This window comes from Sminthopsis crassicaudata, chromosome 1, assembly GCF_048593235.1.
Source record: "Sminthopsis crassicaudata isolate SCR6 chromosome 1, ASM4859323v1, whole genome shotgun sequence".
Taxonomy (NCBI): domain Eukaryota; kingdom Metazoa; phylum Chordata; class Mammalia; order Dasyuromorphia; family Dasyuridae; genus Sminthopsis; species Sminthopsis crassicaudata.
In genome coordinates, this window is record NC_133617.1 from 374,650,368 (window position 1) to 374,671,806 (window position 21,439).

The following is a 21,439-nucleotide window of genomic DNA, read 5'->3' on the forward strand; positions in this document are numbered from 1 at the left end:
AGAACCAGGAGAACATTGTATACAGTAACAACAAAATAGGGTGATGATTAACAGTAATAGATTTAACTCATCTCAGAAATTCAATGACCTAAGGCAATTCCAATAAACTTTGTATTGAAAATGCCATCTGCATCCAGAGAGATAAACACAACACAAGCCATGATCTTTCTCTTCCAACATGTCTCATATGGAAACATGTAAAAAAGAATGTATATATACAGCCTAAAATTTTTTTTAAAAATCCAGACTGTCAAATAGCCAAGATGTCATAAATAGGGCTATGACCAAGTGTATATTGGAGATTTTAATGGTAGTAGAAAGAAAGGTCATGAACTCAACTATCTAAAAAGCAAGACAACAAATAATTCCCTCTATTAATTATTTCTTTTATATCCTACACACGATTTGCCTGTACATATTTGTTTGCTTGTTGTCTTCCCATTAAATTATTAACTCCTTGATAAATAGGTCCAATTGCCTTGATATAGCTTCCATTTCAAACTCTTAGTTCAAATGAGTTACTTTACAGTCTTCTTTAGCATCTGTCCAAACCAATTGTTTTTAAGTCTTCTCTAAAATATATTGCTCTCTGGGAGCAGGTTTCTTGGGGGGCTTCTGGAGGCAGCCTTCATTTCAGTTCAGTGTAATAACCTCAAATGCAGCCAGGAGTTAAAGTCCAAATCCTTTATTTTCTCCTTCAAAATAGCCCGGTTAGCTTTCTTAGAGGCCTATCTCTCTCCTTGGTTCTGAGAGCTCTTGCTGCTTGTCTTTTGTCTCTGCCAGCTTCTGCCTCTAGCTCTCTCTGAATCCAAAGCCAAGTCAGCACAAATGTGGAATATGGAATGAATCTTCCTCCACCTTCAAGAGTGGGCTTGTGAGAGCTCCTCCTTATATATGCTCTCTTAAAGGTGTGACTCTTGCAGAACTCTAGTAAGTACTAAGTACATAATTATTGTCTCTATCAATTCCACTGTCTTAGCACCTTGTAAGAATTCTAACATCTCTTGCTTTCTTTTGATTTAGAACATAGGTGGTCATGACTTCCCTGACTTGTCAAGGAGATGAGAGCCCCCAAAAAGAAGGTGATCACACTTTCCCTGACTCCTCAAAAAAGAAGTGAAAACACCATAAAAGGAAATGGTCACACCCTCCCTGACTTCTTCAGAAGGGAGATGAAAACATCAAAGGAAATGGGAAATCAAATCAGATTAAAACAGGTTACATAAATCCATCAATATGTAATTACACATAATTACATAAATTACATAAGCACACAGTAACATAACACAGGCTAGTAGTGATGTAACAAATAACATGAATCAACATGAGGAATTATACATGTCTATAAGTCCTAGAAATGGTCCAAAAGGAATCTATTGTCCATTAGTTCATGTGCCAGGAATCCAATAATTCCTGCAAGTTTTGAAGTCCTGCAATAGTCTCATCTTATGTTAGGGAATGCAGTGATTCTTGCTGGATTTCAAGTCCTGCAACAGTCTTTATCATCAGCCATGCTCTTTCAGTGTCAGATGTTTCTTAGATCTTCTCCTTTGTTTTGAGGTTTTTCTCCTTTTCTGTCTCTCTCCAGGTGCTCATTGCCACCCATCTGTCTCCTTCTCCATCTGTTTCCTTCTTCGTCTGTAGAAATGCAAGCAAATCCTCTCTCCCAGGCAATTAACCTATCTAGTCCCTTCTATTTACCACTTTCTAAATCTCTCCTCATCACCTGGCAATTACATAAGAGCTGCTTGCACTGGACACTACCCTGTTGGTTTAAAAAGCCTGTATTTTCCCCAATTGTAATCCCTTTCTGCCATGTGATTGCTTTTTGGCTGATGGATCACGTCAGAGTCCTAATCTTCTAAAGGTGTAACCTGGGCTGCCATCATGCCCCACCTATCTTTTGATTGAGGTCTTGGAGCTGGGCCTCACCTCTCATTTCCCTAGGTCAATCTACATTCTGAGGCCCAGTGGAAGCCCTTGTGGCATTTTGGACATAGGGTTTTAGGTCTTTTCTTACCCTGTCTTCTCACTCTATCTCCGTATCAACACTGGGCTCTCAGATGTCCTAGTTTTCCACACTGAAAACATTGATGAGTTTCTCTAGAAGACCCTTGCCAAGAGAGACCCTGTCTTTCCATGTTCATCATAGTTTGGGTATAATAATCATTTGTGCCCACTGTGGCACAGTGTCTTATGATCTCTTCTAAAGGAGCATCTTTGTGTAGTCCCCATATAATTCTTCTGCAACCCTCACTGGCATTTTCCTTAGCCAGATGTCTGGTCATTATTTCTATAGCTGCATTTTCTCCAATGGTTCTTGTGACAGCTGTTTGCAAATGTCCCACAAAATTTGCAAAGGGTTCATTGGGACCTTGCTCTATTTTTGTGAAGACTTCCCCTTGATCTTTTTGTCTGGGGAGGGAACCCCAAGCTTTTGTTGCAGCATTTGCGATCTGTTTATAAGCTGTTGTGGGGTAATTAATCTGTTCTGAATTCTCTCCATACTAACCTTCACCTGCTAGTTGATCAAAAGTGATTTGTACATTACTGCCTGTTTGCCTATTGCTTCTGGCTTGAATCCTACTTAATTCATGATACTCCGAAAGCCACAAGTTTTGTCCAGATTCTAAACATGTCTTTGCTATGAATTTCCAATCACTGGGGATTAGGATTTCATAAGACAAATGATCTAGTAACATCTTAACATAAGATAATGTAGCCCTATAAGGAGTGCAACCCTTTTTTAAATCCTTAATTTTTTTCCAGATCAAAAGGAGTGTATGTTCTTTTTTTGACCTGAAGAGTCAAGCTCTTCAATCACAGGACATGCATTTATAAAATCAAATACATCATGACCTTCATTTTTTGCCTTAACCAATGTCTTTTGTAATTTTGTCATAGGCTGCTTCATAGGAGATGCTGATTGTATTTCTGCCTCTCCCCCTTCTCCTTCTTCCTCCACCCATGAAGGGTTCATTGAGGGAGGTAGGTTGGGGGATCAGAAATGCTCCTCTTGTGAAGTGCCATACTCAGAATTGTACTTAACTTCATTCTTATCTGATTCTTCATCCTTTTCACCTAGTTTAGTTGGCACCTCCCCCTCCTGCTCTTTCTTCTTTTTCCTTATTCTATAACTTATATAATTTCCTAAAGCCAATTGTATTAAATTATAGGCATTAAATGTGTCTTTGGAAATTGAATCAGGCCCATTTTCATTGTAGAATTGACAAAGTTGCTCTCCTAATAATTTCCACTCCATTTGGATCCAATTCTTTTTCCTTAGAGAACCAAGGAGATGTGTACTGTACAGTTTCTAAAAGTTCAGTGATCTGCTCCCAAATTGTAATCAAACCTTGGCTTTTCATAACCCTGACAATGCTCTCTACACATTTTCCTTGAAGAGAAACAGAAGGCTGTTTTTAAACATCTGTCCCATTTTAGCTGAAATACTATTTTAGCCCTTTAACAAAGTTTTCTTGTTGTACTCACCCTAATTTCTGGATCAAGGAAACTTTTCCACTGAAATCAGGATCCTGTCTGTCCCATGTTGGGTGCCAAAATGTAATGTTCTCTTATTTTGCTCCCTTTTCTGATTTTACAATCACCTCAATTTCTAGCAATTCCAAGTTCTAGCTGGTTTTCCCATTTGCTTTTCTCAAATATTCATACTTTCATTCTCAGCTCTTCAATCCCAACCATCATCTCAGTTTGTCTTCAAATTTTTCCCTGTTGTCCCTTTTTTTCTGAAAATGTGGCCATCCTATACAATCTTCTGTACCCTCAGAGACATGCCCCACAGCAATTTTATATTAGCACAAAGGACCAGCCATAAATATTTCATATTACAGTTATCCCTTCCACATTTTGGGGGTTAGAGATGCAGCACTCCTGCAATCTGAAAAATTTGTATAAAATATTTTGATTTTCCCTTTGTACCAGAGATGAAATCTGAATTATTATGATATTAAAAAGACAAACTATGTTGATATTGTATAAAATAATACACACGTTTTATGCATTTCTGAGTTTCTAAGTTTTTTTCTGTGTCATATTCTGGCCTTCAAATGCCATTTTTATCTTCTATAAAACTCTCCCCCCCTAATTTCCATTTAATTTCTTTTGCTAACCCATGATATATAGAAATAGGGATAGAGAAAGTTGTGACGTGGAAGAGATAACTGTTCTCTTTTTGGGTGGGTAGTGGTAATCAATACCTTTTCCTAATTTGCTGATTATCTCAGAAGTGTGGAACTCAGAAAGAGAAAAAACACAATTTAGACATATATATCACATAAAGGCAGTATGGTATTTAATAGTGGAGAGAAGACTGAAGGACGAGGCAGGATACCTGAGTTCTAGTATTAGTTTGTCTACCACTGAAGGTGTGAGCCCTCTCTATTGTCTCCTCTGGGAAGAGAGGATAATCAGACTTTACATGTGTGTGGAGTAATGGGAATGAGAAAGATGATTGGTACAGGACCAACAATGTTGCTATAGAAAACATGAATTTTTTTCTTAAGACGGAATTGAGAGGTCTGAATATTCAGCTATAGTTCACTGTCAAAAAGAACTAGTTGTCTTGTATCTATTGTCTCAGAGAATAACATTCCTATGCAGAGTGTAATTTCATCTCACAGTCACTCTATTTTATGATTTAGCCCTTTCTCTTATGTGTGTTTTGTGAGTGTGCCAGATACAGATAGAGCCTGTGTCAGACGGGAGGGTTATTGCTTGGAAGAAGCTAATTTAGTTTTCAGGAAGAGTTGAATTTTAGCTCCATAAATACGATAGGACTAAATAGAACAATATTTCCATATCCTTATGTTTCCCTTGATCTTGTGTATTTTTATGCTGACTGTTTAGGAAATTCTACTGTGTAATGAATGTATTATTACACCAGGAGGAGAGATTGATCTATTGACCCATATTATATTAAAAAAATCAAAACCCAAAATTTCTTCTGTAAATAGTTCTTTTTTTTTTTTTTTTGGTGAAATATAAGGTTATTATGAATAGTATCAATAGAAAATAATCTTAGGCCATAGAGCTTTAATCTTTACTTTAGTCTTTTGCTGAATCATGAGAGAATATTTGCAGGCCTTCCCTTGTGGGGTCTGAGGTTGTGGTGGTATTAGAAAGAAGTTTGGGTATAAGGGCAGCAAGAAGACATGGTAAACTTTGGGAGTGGCTCTTGGAGAGTGCAGATTTACAGCTGGAACACCTTAGAAGTTATCTAGCCTAACCCTCTTATTTTATAGCTAAGGAGAGCTTTGCATTTAGGGAAGAACATAAGTGACAAAGATCAGCCACTCTGGCTGTTTATCTTCTCTGTCTTATTTTGTCTCTAGCCACAGTACATATGTATATGTGTATGTACAGGAGTGTGGGGAATAATAGGGGTGGACAATGTACAATCATAGTTTTAGAAATATTCATTGCTGCCCCAATTTGGAGAATAAGTGCTACTGCATCCCAAATTTTAAAGAACTTATCTGAGAGCTGGCTCTAAGGTTAATAGTATAAGAAAAGAGCCAGGCTGTATCAAGTAGCCAAGATTTGGTACACGGGGCCATAACCAAGAGGTATGTGGGTAGTATTAGTGGTGCCAGAGAGAATAATCATGAACTCTAATACTACAAAGAAGGCAATTGATAATTTCCTCTGTTGATCATTACTTATTTATGCTGTACACAGTTTGTTTGCACATATTTGTTTGCTTGTTGTCTCCCTTATTAGATAGTGAACTCCCTAAGAACAGGTATTGTCTTTGACCTTTGTATCCCTAGTGCTTAACGCAGTACCTGGCACGTAAGTATGCAAAAGTGATATTGTCTGTATGAGACCAATTTCTTGGGAGACAGTGTAAGTATGATTTCATTTCCCTGAGCAAGTCAAAGATAGAGTTCGAGTGGCTGCTAATGATTATGATAATGTATGAGTAATGATATCCATGGGTGGCCTTGAACTAGTCCACCTGGAAAAACACTGAAAGAAGTCCTGCCTTACTTCCTAATGGTCTATCCTTATCCCTTTGCCCCACCCTAAAGGAATTGACCCAAATAAGTTCAAGAAAATCTTGTCTTTATGTTTGTATTTTAGGTTAAAAGCAATTTTGGCAGGAAATTCCAACTCTTCATGGAGCAATGACAATACCAGGAGCTACTTTGGTGAGATTCTACCTCAATCTTTCTCCCTTTCTGCAAAACTGGTTTTCCCTTTGCCCTTTTCATTTTGCTTGCTAATTTTAAATGATTTTTTACACTTACTTTCCTGCATTCTTTATGTCCTCACTGATTTTTTCTTTAGTTTATCTCTTGGATAATATTACAACCTCACATTAATTTAATTCATATTAATTTCAGGCAAGGATAGTAACAAGCAGACTCAGATCTAAGAGACATTGGAGGCCATTCAGTAGTGTAGCCATGGCCTGAAGGAGAAGTTTTTCTACAGTATTCTCTATTAGAGGCCCATCATCCAGACTTTGTGGGGAACACCTAGGGAATTTCACCTAAATCCTCTTTTTTGTATGCAAACATTTCCAGCTGTTCATGGTATAATATGATCTTCAAGTTTTCTTGATCTTGGTTTTCTTTTCTTTTCTGGATGGTTTCCACCTTATAAATGTCCTTTCAACTATGGCACCCAAAATTAAGAGTAGTACCCTAATCTAGATGAGGTTTTACCAGGGCAGAGTAGAATGGATTACCACTCCTACCTCTGTTCCCCTCACCTAGATGTTGTAAATCTCTTAATGCAATCTATGATTGCATTGTATTTTTTAATCATCATATGATACTATTGAGTTACATTGATTTTTCAATGTATGTTATTTTGGATTTAAATTTTTTTTTTTTTTTTTTTTTGAGGCTGGGGTTAAGTGACTTGCCCAGGGTCACACAGCTAGGAAGTGTTGAGTGTCTGAGACCAGATTTGAACTCAGGTCCTTCTGAATTCAAGGCTGGTGCTCTATCCACTACACCACCCTAGCTGCCCCGGAGTTTTAAATTTTTATTTTAGTTTTATTTTTATGGCTTTCTGTTGAGATATGCTGTTTTTCCCTTTCCTCACATCTTGTATTTGTGATGCTAATTTTTAGAACCTAATAGGTAAAACTTTGCATTTGCCCTAATACATTTAATTTTCTTATATTTGGTACAATATTTTAATCTGTCAAGGTTTTTTTGAATTCTGATTCTGTCATCCTTCCCAGATTTGTGTCATCTTTCCATTTGATAAGCACAATCTTTATGCTTTTATCCAAATCATCGATCTAAATTGTCATCCATGTGTCCTATTAGACTACTTAAACATGGTCAGGAACTCTCCCTCAGAGCCTTAATAATCCCCCAGTGGCACCAGGCAATCAAATACAGCTTCTCAAAACTTCCTAGTAATAAAGTCCATTTAGGCAACTAGGTGATGTAATAGAGTGCTAGCTCTGGAGTTAGGAAGACTCAAATTCAGAGAGAACTTCAGACTAGTTGTGTGACTCAATACGTCAATATTCTCATCTGTAAAGTGAGAATAATGATAGTACCTCCCTGACAGGGTTATTATGAGGATAAGTTGAGATAATATTTGTAAAGCATTTTGTAAAAATATAAATGCCAGCTATTGCTATTCCTCCTCCATGCACTATTACTTGGGCTTGAATTAATACAAAATTATTGGGCTTCAAAGACATAAAAAAGAGAAAAGGATCTATTTGTACAAAACCTATTTATAGCAGCTCTTTTTGTGTTGGTGAAGAATTAAAAATCGAAGGAATACCCATCAGCTGGGGAATGGCTAAATAAACAGTGGTATAAGATTGAAAAGTAATATTATTGTGCTATAAGAAATGACAAGCAGGATGATTTTAGAAGAATCTGGAAAGACTTGATGCAAAATGAAATGAACAGAACTAGGTGAATGTTATATTCAGTAAAAGTAATATTATACAATCAACTGTGGATGACTTAGCTATTCTTAAAAATGTTTTAATATGTAACTGGGGAAAAATAAAATATAGCTAAATAAAATATATGTGTGTATGTGAGCACACACACATATATATGTATACATACACATATATGGATGGATTTAAAAGTACTGAATTGAGTCTGAAGATTTAGTTGACAATTATCCTTAACTGTGTATGGGGCAACTGACATGGGAAGCTGTCTGCCAAACTTGTACAGGGAGAGCTGGTGTTTTTATAATTGCACCTCCAGGATCCATACCAATACGTCTCATATGACAGAAGGAGGAGCTGTCTCTATGACAATTCTGGTTTATGGTTATATATACCTAATCCCCAAATCTAGGCAACGTTCACTAGTGATGACAAATTGGAAGCATGTTTAGCTGACAGCATTTAGAGAAGTTATACTAAACTGGATCTAGCCCCAGTCCTCATCTGTGTCTACTCTTCCAATCCTGGAGTAGGCTTGGACTCTAGGAGCAGCACATTTTATGACCACTAAGCAAAGCAGATACTCATACTCACTAAGTGATGATTTAAAGGGAGAAGATCCTAGATAAAAGCACAAAATTATCATAGCTATGTAGTACTTCCCAGCCACAAATGAATTCTCCTCTGCCATACTATTCTCAGTAAGTCTTACCATAATTCTTTTCCATATTGTCCTACTTACTAGCTCTCACCAAATATTCTTATCACCATTATAGGTCAACATACAAAAATTTCATCCCCATTCCCATTATCTGATACCCTTGGTGCTTACTCATCCTTTTTTTTTTTTTTTCTTCTTTTTTTTTTTCTGTTCTCCCCACCCCAGATGGCAATAATATCCAATATATATTAAACGTGGTGGTAAAGTATATGTTAACTCCAATATACTTATGTATACTTATTTATACAATTATCTTGCTGCATAAGAAAAATCAAATCAAAAAGGAAAAAAATGTTAATCATACTTTTTAAAATCCTTTTAGGTGTTGTGAACAGCAAAGGGAGAATCCAAATAGAGCTTCTGACATATGGTTAATTTACTAAGTCCTGTAGTGCTATATTCTACCCACAATTCTTATAGCAAGGATAAAAGGGATATTTTAAGGAAGTTTTATTTTAATATATTCAATTTCATATGATAATCCAAACTAATAATAGATAAAATATGGTTTATAATATTTTATAATATGATATAATATTATGAGATAATAATATGATAATAATAATGATATAATAATATGAGATAATAATATAATATGACTAGGTGGTCATAGTGCACAGAGTGCTAAACCTGGAATCAGAAAGATTCTTCCTGAGTTCAAATCTGACCTTAGATACTTATCAACTGTGGGACCTTGGACAGGTCATTTAACCCTGTTTGCCTCAGTTTCCTCATCTGTAAAATAAACTGGAGAAGAAAATGATAAATCACTTTAGTGTCTTTGCCAAGAAACTTGAGAAACCCTTTCTTGACACAAATAATCAATTTACATTTCACTCCATAGATTAATGTCTGATTTATTGGTTAGAAAGGCAATTTTTTTCTTTAGTTTAAAGAAAGGAAAAACAGATTCCTTAGAGTTAAAGATTCACAAATCAATACTTTTGCAGGATTTAGAACTGAACATGGGCAGGATCATGTTTTGTTGTGGTGGTGGTGATTTTGTCATTTTTCAGTCATGACTGACTCTCTGTAATCCAATTTGGGGTTTTCTTGGTGAAGGTACTGTAGTGATTTGCCATTTTTTTTCCTCCAGTCCATTTTACAGATGAGGGGACTGAGGCCAGCAAGGTTAAAGGTCTTGCCCAGCTAGTAAGTTTATGAGGCTGAATTTGAATTAAGGTCTTCTAGCTTTTGTTTAACAATTGAAAAATAAAAATGTACCAATGATACTCTTTTAAGTTTAATTTACATTAACAACATTCTTTCCATTACTTTCTTAAGTTTAGACAATCAACAAAATAATAAACTAGGCCTTGAGTTGTAGTGTTTGCTGAATTCTGAGGTGTAAATGAGAATTTGAAAAATTTGACCATTAGCTCTCATCTGACTACAGCACAATCCTGAGTATACGTTTATTTGACATTAGAGTTAGATTTCCAGGGAAAAAAGGCTTACTGAGCATTTAACAATCTCAGGAAGAGCCTGTTCCAGCTACCTCCAGCACTCTTCAAATATAGGACTTCAAGATCACACTTTAACTGAGAGCCTCTCTACTTCCCAGTTCTAATTCTCAGATTAAAAAAAAAACCATGGCAAAACATCACCAATTGTTTACTATTTGTAGTGCCCAATGCTAGGTGCAATCAAAGAGAAAAACAATGATTAAAACGCTGTGTTTTATTAGAAAAAAAGGTGAAGAACCTTCATCATGGAAGTTTTTTATTGCTGCAAAATAATGCTGTGAAATCTACTTAACAGAAAACATTGCTATGTGTAAGAATTCATAAGGGACAAAAGACTAATAGCAACTCAAAATAAAACTCAAAAGCTTTAATATTGAACCACATACTTCATGCATCCATAGACACAAACCCACCATGTTATCTTTCTCTCCTCAATTATCATAATCTTTATTTTTTTTGCTGAGGTAATTGGGCCCAGGTTCACACAGCTAGTAAAAGTTACGTGTCTGAGGCTGGATTTGAATTCGGGCCCTCCTGACTTCAAGACTAATCCACTGTGTCACCTAGATGTCCCCATAATCTTTTAACCATCAAGGAAATGACCTTTTATAAGATACTTTCTGTGATAATAATAACCCACATTTATGTATTTGTGGAGATGTATATAACCTTTGGTAAAAGAAACTTTACCAAAGTCTTTCAACTTTCTTAACCAATCTCTGAAATATTTAGCTGGTAGAACTGAGAAGTTAAGTAACTTGCTCAAGGTCACACAACCAGTATTTGTCATAGTAGAATTTGAACCCAGGGCTTTATGACACTGATGCCATCATATGGGCATGAAACCCAGAGGTATATGGAAGCCAGCTTGACTGGTTTATGAGAGTTGTGTTACATTTTCAGTGTGAAAATTTATTTATACCTCAAAAATTAGCAAACACTACATATCAGGACTTGATTAATTTTTTTTTTTTTTGCTTGTCCATACTTAAGAAAATGATGGAGAAAATGCTATTATTACAGATTAAAGTCAAAAGTGTATCCTGTGTACATTTTTTGGAAGAGCTTGTTGTTAAATATTTACCCATGTACTTCTGCAAATATTAAAAATAATATCAATTATAAGGTTGTATCAATATAGTACTAAATTATACAGTGTATAAATATACAGATAAAAATATCAAAAGCTCATTCATTATGCCTTTTCAATTCCTATGATTATACATTCACATATAAGAAATCCAGTCTTTGCCTAAGGAACCCACCATTTCTTTTTTTAAATAATAGCTTTTTATTTTTCAAAATGCATACAAAAATAGTTTTCAAGAAACCCACTATTTCTGGGACAATTTGATTTTGAAAAATTCTAATTGGGGATATTCAGGAATTCCATACTTTTACTGAATTGAATATAACAAACTCTTTTCTTCATCAATGACCAAGGAGCTCTTTGAGCTTTAATATCATAGTCCCAGATATTCTGTATGAAGAAGTAGAAATGATATTAAAGATAACAAAGAGGATAAAAGTGGCTGGCACACATCAGTTATCCAGGAAATCCTTGAAGGTTGTTTTCAAACAAACATGCATTGCTAAAAGCACATGAGATTCCTTAATGAATACTACAACAAAGATAGAGTAAAGCATAAAATAGAGCATAATATGCTCACCAAAATGTTTGCCCCTGTCTTGAAAGATATCTAGGGAAGATTATTCATTGAATTCTCTAGAGATGGTGAGATCTGCCAGCTGTGCTTGTTTGCAAAACAAAAAACAAAAATACTCCAAACCATTGCATACATTGTATCAAGCAGTCTTAAGAATGAAATTCATTATTACTCAAAAGAATTCAACCCAAAAATCCAGGGGGAAAAGGGGAAAAGACAGTGGATAAAAAATGTCTATTGTTCATACTGTGATGTCCAGTAGGATGGGCAGACCATCTAGTTGGTTTTCAACACATCTATGTATCTAGAACAGGTACTGCATATAGATCACTGACAAAGTCCAGAATTGAATTCAAGGATCAATCATGTTGAGTCATGCTTGGGAAATTCTGTGATGTTGTCACAATCCCAATTCCCTCCTTTTTTTTTTTCTTTTTTTTTTTTTTTTTTTCCTTTTGAGGGCAATTAGGATTAAATGACTTGCCCGGAGTCACACAGCTAGTGTCTGAAGCTGGATTTGAATTTAGATCCTCCTGACTTCAGCTAGTCTCATCTTTATAACAAAACTTTTTTTTTTAAAGCATCAATAGTCTTCCAGTAATGTTCTGTGGTTGAGAATTGTGATTCATCACAGTCTCTAAATTATACAAATTATAGAGAATCCAAAGGGCAATAAAGAGAGGAGTGGTAGGCATAAATAGGCTACATTTTAATCCTAACTCTAAGGCAAGAAGTGGTTACAAAGATACTCTGAAAATTTGAAAAAAGGAAATGGGCTGGTCATGTAGCGAGAATAAAAGATAATAGATGATAAATCTACATGTAAACTGGTACTTATAAGATACCTAGAGTAAGACTTCTGGCATGATGATGGGTAGATTCCACTGGGGAAGATTTATTGGAGGATATAAGCAAGAGTTATATTGGATGAGAAGATATAGATCTGTACTGTTGGGAAAAATACTTATATTTAGACCTACTCAAGTTTACACAGTCTTTGGAGTTTACACAGTCTCACATTAACTTTAGATGTAGCCCACTAGGTATGTGTAATTGCCTCAAGGGCACTTTAGTTAGATGCTTAAGCTTTTCACTATTTCCCTTTAGAACAAAAGGCACATTTTTGGCTTTCCTGTATATTAGTGCCATGGTTCTATCTGGATGGGATGGCACTGAATTTTCCTTATGAGATTTCCTAGTTTTTTGGAGAGTCCTTAGTAAATCTGTTGACAACCCTCTGTAGTGGGGCTTTTTCAATCTTATAAAGTCTTAGGCATTATTTGCTGGTTCTGTGAGCCAATTTCCTCTTAAAGGCTTTTATATCTCTTCTTGGAAATACTGAGTGAGATCTTTCCTATGAAGGAAACATTTTATACAATAGAGCTCCCAGCAATACCAGCTGGGCAATAATATTAACAACTCATGTTATGTAGTGCTTTAAGTGCTTTTTCCCACAGTGACCCTATGGGATGTACATGAGGATTATTAACCACATTTTATAGATGAAGAAACAGAATTAGAGAGGTTGGATTGCTTGTCCATGATTAGGAAGTGAGGAAGTATCAGAGATAGGATTTGAATTTAGATAGATGGTCTCCAGGTAAAGTGTCTTTCAGCTACATGCTAGATTTACAGCCTGATTGATCCTTGATTACTGTAATTGTACAAGACTCATGGGTATCTTATCAGTTTTGGCAATCAATCTTATGAGAAAATATTGTGTGATATGCCAGAGTTCCTCTCGTGGTCATTTCTGAAGATTTTTGCAAATGTTGAAGTATCTTGAAGCATCCTGTCATTAATCTTTTAAATATCATCACACTTTAGGGTCTTGCTGTTAGTTGTTTGTACAGTCAAATCATCTGGAAAATTCTAAGCCACATAGGTCTTGTTTGTGTAAAACCTTTTTAATTTAATATAATCAAAGTTATCCATTTTGCATTTCATAATGTTCTCTAGGTCTTCTCTGGTCATAAATTCTTACCTTCTCCAAATTCCATGTGAATTTCTAGTTTGTCTGAATTCTACATGCTTGTAAATATAGAGAAATGTGAGAAATGTTGAGCAACACTTCACAGTCTGAGAAGGAGCTTATATGATTTGTAAATTTTGTGTAGCATGCACAACCTTCATTTTACTGACCTGTAGGCAAGTATATTTTGAGTTTTATAGCTAGCATGGAATTAAAAGCTGATAGTGTCTGTCCCATATGACTAGTCAGTTTTTAGATTCCCCAGCTGTAAAATGAAAGGATTGGAGTAGATGACTTCTAAACTCCTTTTCAACTCTTAAGTTCCTGTGAATCTACAAAGCAAATTATGGGAAACAAAAGACACTGTATTTAATAGAATTCCAAAGAAAAAATTCCATTTTTTCCCAGGTAATACTACAGTATAATTGATAGCACTTTGTCTTAGACAATTACAGATATAAAGTTTGATTTTGTCAAGAGGATTTGGGGAATGCTTCATCATGAACTTCATATAAAAGGTTATCCTTAACATGATAAATAAGAAATTCCCCAAATTGAATTGGTTAAATAGATGACACAGCCCTACAGTGAAAACCTTAGGTAAGTCTTGATTCTATTTGTGATTTTTTTTTCTTTGCACAACGACCAATTGTGCTAGGGAGTAATGTGCTTTCAACAATCCCACTATTTCTAAAATCTTAGTCTTAAGTTAAGTAGAAATGATAAAAGAATCTATTATCTATAGCATATGTTTGGGTCCCACAAGCTTGGACCAAACATATTTTATGTTCAGGACTATTTTGTTTAAGGTAGAAGGTTTGTTTCTCATATATGAATTCCAGGAAAATGACTGACATAAACACTTCAATATATTCCAAACTATCTATTTAGAGAATACATTTGTAAGAGATGTATTCAATTTCTTTCTAGTTGTATTTGCAAGTAATGTAGAATTTTTCTACTTTAATAAGATCAAATATGAATTGCTTAGAAAAAGTGTTGCATCAGTATTAGTAAGGGATAGTAAGGATTTCCACATGATAATTATATTATTGTGGAAATTACTGTAGAAAATTCTACTGAAGAAATCACTGCAGCATCCAATTTCAAGAACTCAAAATCAGGAAGCTACTAATAAGAATACCATCAAACAATAAGAATCAGTAATATTTTATCATTGTACCTAGCTATAACATACATGATAGCAAGACACAGTCCACACTCTCAAGATACTGGCAATAAAATTTGAGAGAGAAGCGATATTTACTCACCCGCATATAATGGAGAGATGGTGAGTCCTGAGCAGCATGCAGAATTTACTGAACTGATGTAATCCCCATGTGCAGGAAAGGCATGGTTGGTTGATTATTGTTCTTTCTTGAAGAGGACTAAATGCCATTATTATGTTGGGGTCAAGGTACAGTGTGTCTGACTGTGGCTGATCATATATATGAGCTTTCAAGGATCCTACCACAAGTTGGGCACAAATAATCCCTATGAGCTTTTGGAGTGGAGATATCTTTAAATTTGCACATTTCATGTTTCTTTTGAGTTATTGCAATTCTGCTTTGGTCATGGAGCCCAGCACCTTCTTTAATGTGGGCATGCCATTCTGGATGGTCCAGTGCCAGTGTCTTCCATCTCTCACAATTGATTCCGTAGTTCTTCAGAGAGACTTTGAAAGTGACCTTGTATTGTTTCTTTTAACCTCTATATCAGTGCTTGCCTTGTGTGAATTCTCCATAAAATAATATTTTAGGCACACATACTTTTGGCATTTGAACAATGTGGCCAGCCCATCAGAATTGTACTCCTTGCTTGGCAGCTCAGCTTGAGAAAGGACCTGGTATCTTATCTTGCCACATGATCTTCAGAATCTTCCTAAGATATAATTCGAATGTCAGTGATTCAGTTTTCTGGTATGGTGCTGGTGTGCTGCCTAGTTTCACAGCTAAACAACAACAAAGACAGAACTCTGTAGACCTTCAGGTTGGTAAGTAGTCGAATACTTTTTCTCTCCCCTGCTTTCCTTCAGAGTCTCCCAGACACTGAGCTAGTTCTGGCAATGTGTGCATAAATTTCATCATCTCTATAGACACCGTGGAAAGTTTGCTGCCTAGGTAAGTGAACCTATCCACAGAACTTTTCTATTTCTTGTAACCAATGATTCCATATGAATGTGTGGTGCTGGCTGGTGGAGAACTTCTATTTTCTTATGTTAATTTTCAGGCCAAAATGAGTATAAACAGCAGAGAATCAATCTATAGTCTGTTGTATTTCAGCCTCAGAGACTGCATTGAGTTCACAGTCATCTGTAAATAGAACAAAAATAATCATGCTTCATCTCTCCTTCTACTTTAGTGTAGGCTTATACCCTTTTCAATCAGCACTGAGTAGTTGAGATGCACTATAGATCTTTGCCCATAGATAGCTTTCAGGACATCATAAAAACTCTTTGGATTTCTACTATCAGTGTAAAACTGAATTTCATCTGTATTCTTACTGAGTCAAGAATCCTGCATTTCTTTAAACTTTATTTGCACTTTATTTTTGATGGCATTAAATACCTTCTCTTAGAGATGGAGAAACTATTCTGCTAATAAACACCATAGAGGTTTTGTTTTTCTCTCAGCAGCTTCTGAATTTTCCCATCATTTTCATCAAACCACTTTGATGTTTGTGAGCATTCTGCCCCAGATGAGTAAATATGGTTGTATGCACCAAATCTCTAAAAGCTGCCCACTCTTTTTCTGCTTCACTGTAGTCACTTATGTTGGCTCAGTTTTTCTTCTAAGTTAGCAACATACGGTTCACTAGGGAGGAGTAGTCCGAGATATTGACATTAAATCTTCTGGTAGTATCTTGACTCAGAGCGGCTGCTTTTCTTGAATGCAAATATTTAACTTAGAGAAAATTAGGTTTAAGATTGATCTGGCACTCTATCACACATCACTTCCTTCATTGTCATGTCCTTCTCCTTACAATGACATAGTCTAGTAAATGTTAGTGTTTGCTATAAGATACATTCATGAAGTTTTATTGTATTTAGGTAAAGAGAAGACAATGTTGGTGAAGAGAGGTTCATAAGACACACAAGTCTTCACTACTAAGTGACTCTTGCTATTATTGTTTCCAACTCTATTCTTCCTTTGCCATGTCTGATATCCTAGGCCTATTCTAACATTAACATTGCCCAGAATTATAAGCTTGTCCTCTTTCACCACATTGATGAGGGTCTCTAGTTCTTCATAAAATTTTTATTTAACCTCATCCGGATTTTTCATGATAGGAGCATATGCACTGATCATGAAAGATGCACTTTCCTGCAAGGGATAATCACATTGTCATGAATCTGTTGTTTACTTCCTTTGGGAGACATACAGTCTCATTGACTAGATTAATTTTGATTGAAAAAAACTGTGCCAGCTATACAGTGCTTGCCTTCACAGAATAATATCTATCAAGTTCTGATTTCAGCAAACTGGCCTTCATTTACAGCCTTGTTTCATTCAGACTGCTATTTGGATGCAATACCTGCTGAATTTTCTTGCAACAAGAGTTATTTGTCTTTCAAGTCTACTTGGTTTCATGTTGTTCATAAGCATGTGCACAATGTGAGTGGGATCATTTTTGCAAAAAATTTTTTGTGTTTTAATTGCAAAGGGGGAATTCCTACTTACAAAAGCAAGCTGGTAAAAGTTGGGTGAAGCAGACAACTTTTTGTAACCCAGTATATTTCTTGACTCTAGATCTTATAATCAAGTTGAATTTGTGTTATTGCTTAATCCTCAACATTTCTAAAACCAATTCATTTCTTTCTTTCTTTTTGGGGGGAGAAGGACAATAAGTTTTTTTTATTTAAAATTATCAATAGTATTTTATTTTTCCAAGTATATGTAAAGATAGTTTTCAATATTCACTTCTGTAAGATTTTTTAATCCAAATTTTTTTCTGTCCCTTCCTTTTTTCCCTCCCTCCCCAAGACAGCAAGTTATCTGATAGAGGTTAAATATGTACAATTCTTTTAAACTATTTCCATGATAGTCATGTTGTACAAGGAAAATCAGAGCAAAAGGGGAAAAAAGAACTATGAGAAAGAAAAAAATAATAAAAATACTATGCTTTGATCCATATTCCATTTCTACAATTCTCTCTCTGCATGCAGATGACATTTTCCATCACCAGTTTATTGGAATTGCCTTGAATCACTGCATTACTGAGAAGAGAAGCAGACAATATTTTTAAGGCATCTTTTCTAGCTCCTGCCTCGAGCCAGGAGGTAAGTAGTATGATCCTTCAAAAAGTTTACTGAGATATCCAGGGAGGCTACCAAATCCCACTGCTACTTCATGTAAGTGAGAAGATGACCCTATGGTCACTTGTGCACAACTGTGACCACAGTTCCCAGTGTATCCATATCTGTTGCTTTGTCATTTGCCTTGCCACAGGACTTTGATGTAAGGTAAAAAAATTGTAAAAATTGTAGAGGTAATGACTTTTGACTTATCCATAAATTGGATTTAAGTGAAGCAGAGTCACAAAGTACTCAGCCTCACTGTCTCTTCCAGAAGTCCAGTGGCAAGACAAAAGTCAAGATGACTTGCAATGGCCTGAGTGCAGTGACTGACTACTTTAATGTCTTCCATATCTGACCACAACCACCTTCATGGCCTTGGAATAAATTGTGCTCACCTTCTCACATCATTGGGGGAAATCTTCACCTGCTTGGGATAAACACCTTCCCAACTCACTGAAGGATTTGAGACCCCTTGGTGTTAGTTTGTCTGCCAAAAGGGGTGTGGCTGTTGCAATGCTTCAGTTTCTTGTGGAATTGAGTGATTAGCTGGATGTCAAAGGTGGAAAGTAACCCTGAAAAGAGCTCAACAGCCCTCAAACTAGAGGTACTCCTCTCTCTTACTCATACTCCCAAAAGCATGATGACATAAAATAGAAGGATCTTGCTCCTTAATTTAGAGCACGCACAAGTATTTTTTGATTGGTTCTAGTGTGCTAACCATCTCTCTTGCCCTTCATCTTTTCCTTTCTACCTGTATTTGAAGAAAGACAATGCTATCACCTTTTGGGTAGGGGAAAGGCTTCAGGCTCTCCCATCTGAAGTTAATGTGGCTGCATCTTTAAAATAGAATGATCTCAAGACAGTTGATCTCTTTTTCTGGCTTCTGAATGTTTTCTGAATCCTACAGGATAAAAAACATACTTTATCCACAATGTGGGTGGCATGAACTGAGAAGGGTAGAAATCCCTACCCCTATTTTCATCTTGTAGCCTCGCTCTGAGAAATGGACTTGGGAAGTGTTTGTTTTTGTTCTGTGTCATTTGTACTCCTCAGTTCTGATGATGGGAGTGATATCTGGACCTTCCATTTTGAGCCAAAGCAACTTTGAAATCAGGATTCCATGTTGTTCAAAGTTAGACTTAGAACTACAACTATGTTCTCTAGGAACTGACCTAATCATCTTTTCCTCCTTACAGACTGAAGTGATATAAAAGGATCTGGGAGTTATGTCTTCTATGAGTGTTGGGGGATTCAGTTTTTATATCTGTGATTATACCTATAGAAGTAAATATTCCTTTTTATAAGCTTTCAAAATATATGGGCTAGGTCTCTGTGATTTGTTTTTTCACATTTTTTTCTTTCTCTATTTAGGTGGAAGAGTATTAGAGACAGTGATGACCTTGTGTGCTTTAAAAGATCAGAAAGATGAGCCAACTGAGTAAAGATCAAGTCCATGCCATGAGAAGTTCAAGAGAGAGATTATGTTGGATCTGCTTCCAGCCAAGACAATATCCCAGTTGGACGGTTTGATTCAGAATAGATTTTAGACAGCCAAGAAGAAATCATCTTTGAAAATGATCTTATGAGCTGTTGTAGAAAACACTATGTTATAGAAACATTATGCAGAAACTTTTAAGTTTGAAACCCTTCTTCCCCAATGCTAACTTATAAACAAGGTCGGCCAAATGAGGGAGGATAACTGACAGACCTCTAACCCATCAGTGAGTTTGAGAAATGTCTGCCCCAAGCATGTGAAGAGTTCCCCTGACATAATAGGCAGATGAGAATAATTTGTTCCAATGGACATAAAGGCAGCTCAAGCAGCTGCTGTGGAGTTCTTAGAACTTGGTTAGACATCAAAAACATCAAAACTCATTACTAAATTTACTACATGGCAATTGCAAGTGGTCTTGATTTTTGTCTTTCCATTGGACTTTAATGACTCTGAAAGAATGAGGCTGATGAGTGTGCATCTCTGCTTCACTTAAATCCAATTTATGCATGAATCAAAAGATACCATACATAAAATGTTTACCCACCCCTAAGTCCTGTAAATGATGAAGCAGTGGGTGTAAATAACCTGGAAGCTGTAGTCACAAGTGGTCCAGGCCATAAGATTATCTCTTCACTGAACATGCAGCAATGGGATTGGACAGTCCCCTAGGTTTCTGAGCATCCTTTATAAAGGATCACAGTGCTTACCTCCTGGGATAAGGTGCTCTCAAAATTGTTTGTGTCACCTAAGTCTGGCCAAGCCTATTTTGGTATGCAGGGATCCCTTCTTACAGTTAAAACACCAAAAAACTATTTGTGCCCCACCTGTGGTAGAGTTGATCAGCCGGGATTCAATGATGTCATTTTGGTCCTTTTTGAGAACAAAGGACAATAATCAACCAATGGAAAATCTGCCCCTAGATATTGGTAGGTGGGGGAGAAATATTTGTACTTTTGTTTTAAATATATCTTTCTAGTGAATATCTCTTTGAAAACTGATACTAATTGGTTAAGTGGAAACAGGATATTAATTACTACTGGTTTAAAGAGTGGGTTATACACACAGTAAAGGGCTTGAGTTAATGTTATTAGAGAAGAGTTATCCTAACTTTTTTGAAATGAGATGCCCAGATCTGGTATTATATTGCAGATTAAGGCAAAGTTTAGAGGAGTTGTTGTTTCCCTTGTTCTGGACAAAATACTTCTAGCTACAACCTAGGTTAGAATTAATTTCTTTGGCTGTTCTGTTGTATTATTGATACTTATTGATCTTGCAATCCAATAAAAACTCATATTTTTTGACAGTAATTATTGTATAGCTACATCTTTCTTTTCTTTTCTTTTTTGTTGAGGCAATAGGGATCACACAACTAGGAAGTGTGAAGTGTCTGAGATCAGATTTGAACTCAAATCCTCCTAACTCCAGAGCTGGTGCTCTATCCACTGCACCACTTAGTTGTCCCTCTACATTTTTTTTCATCCTGTATTTGCAGGGTTAATTTTTTTGAAACCCCAAAGTAAAACTTAACTTTTGTTCCAATAAAATTTCATCTTTTTAGATTTGGTATTTTTAGGGTCTTGATTCGGTCATATAACTTATTAGCTACCCAAACTTCATGCTTTCTGAAAATTTCATAGACATGTTATTTTTTCCCTTCTCAAAGTAATTGATAAAAACAAAGAATAGCAAAGGAGAGAGTCCTATGGTAGTCCAATAGGCTTCCTTCCAAATTGTCATTGACTTATTAATAATTGCTCATTGTGTCTGGTTCTTTAACCAATGTCAAATACAACATATCTTTCACTTAGCCCAGCTCTCTATCTTGTTCATGTGTTCTAATGCTTTGCTAAAAAAAATGCTATATACAGCATTCCAATGATTTAGAAGCATAAAAAGTCAGAAAAATAAGTGAGTTTAGATG

At 35.9% G+C, this 21,439-nt stretch overlaps 1 long non-coding RNA gene across 2 annotated transcripts; it reads left to right on the forward strand.

Moving 5' to 3' along the window:
- The first annotated feature begins 6,062 nt into the window (after nucleotides 1-6,062).
- LOC141554344 (uncharacterized) lies at nucleotides 6,063-20,865 on the forward strand. Of its 2 annotated transcripts, none has more exons than XR_012485843.1 (3): nucleotides 6,063-6,170; nucleotides 17,892-18,005; nucleotides 19,395-20,865. It is a non-coding gene; the product is annotated as an uncharacterized LOC141554344 (long non-coding RNA). The 2 variants fall into 2 exon arrangements; XR_012485842.1 differs by lacking the exon at nucleotides 6,063-6,170 and adding an exon at nucleotides 15,747-15,846.
- The last annotated feature ends 574 nt before the right edge of the window (nucleotides 20,866-21,439 follow it).